We start from the raw sequence: 1,375 nt of genomic DNA, 5'->3' as shown, positions 1-1,375 counted from the left end.
CAGCAGAAATATTTAAATATTACTGAGTGTTACATACATCTTTGTATACTCATAACATCCTATACATGTTTCTAAATATCTTACATTGTGCAAAATCATGCACTGAAAATAACAGGAGCTACTGAGGAAATATAACTGGATGCAGAACTCTCAAAACCAAGAGATGTTGTGAAGGGAATACTTAAAAAGGATAATATCCACATTGCACAGTTAAATCTCCTCCAGCATTGGTACCAACCCTCACAGCCAGTCTATCCTCTGCAGCTTAAAAGTTTGCACTCCTGTTTCCTGCTTTGAGATGTAAGCCATGAAGGAGACTTGCCTCTTACAGGGACCAGCTTGATCATATTTAAACATTGAATCCAGGATATAGACTTGAACTTCTTTTAAGGTGGTGATAAATTTTCTAACCTTCTCATCTCCTTCCCCAGATGATTCAACACAATAGATAGAAATGATTTCTGAAGCCACTAAACCAGTCACTACTTGCACTAAAGATAGATACTTCTGCCAATTTTTTTTTTTCATAAAGGCTTGAACAATTTCATAGGCTTTCTCTTTAGCTAATTAGTTAGAAACATTAATGATCTGGGGAAAAGTTCACATAAACCAACCAGTTTTCCAATCTCCAAGTTATACTGCCATCATTTCTCTATTTGCAAATTGTTTATGAGCTAGTTAGCATTAAGCCTCCTTAAAGCAGAACACACGGTCTGCTATATCCATATAAAGAAGGGGTGGGAGGTTGTGTGGTCTATAACAAAGCACTCAGATCTCACTCTCATGAAAAAACACAAATATAATTTTAAACACCTATAGCTGCAAGAGATATACTAGTAGTCTTGAAAAAGTAGACTGTAATTATTCAAGTTAAATTTGTGTCCGCACACCAAACTATGATATCTACGGAATGCTATGCCTATTTTAGAAATCCTCTTATATTTTCAAGCCGCAAAGTGTATTTTTCACTGTTTTCTGAGTTTAATTCAGAAGCATTTAAAATAAGTCATTGCTTACTATAATCCCTGATTTGACTTTTGTTTTTTCCATTTTTATTACACTTCAAAACTCAGAAAATCAAAGGGGCTTCTAACTCTCAACCTCTAAGAAGCCCAGCCTGCACAAAAGTACAAAAACAGGAGCCATGAAATCTTCCCTAGCCTAATCAGTCTGTCTATGCAGAGACAATTATTCAAACCCAACTCACTCCCCCAGCTGGCCTGAAAACATATTCCCACTGTCAGCAAAACTACAAATTGACCCAAAATGCTTTAAACATACAATGAAGAAAGAGACTTCAGTCTTGGGATACATTTTTACTAACAACAATCGGGACCTCTCAAGTTTATAAGCAAGAACAAGAAATATGTAAGAT

The sequence above is a fragment of the Galeopterus variegatus genome, unplaced genomic scaffold (genome assembly GCF_000696425.1).
Source record: "Galeopterus variegatus unplaced genomic scaffold, G_variegatus-3.0.2 Scaffold6187, whole genome shotgun sequence".
Classification (NCBI taxonomy): Eukaryota; Metazoa; Chordata; class Mammalia; order Dermoptera; family Cynocephalidae; genus Galeopterus; species Galeopterus variegatus.
This window is presented reverse-complemented; position numbering follows the sequence as displayed.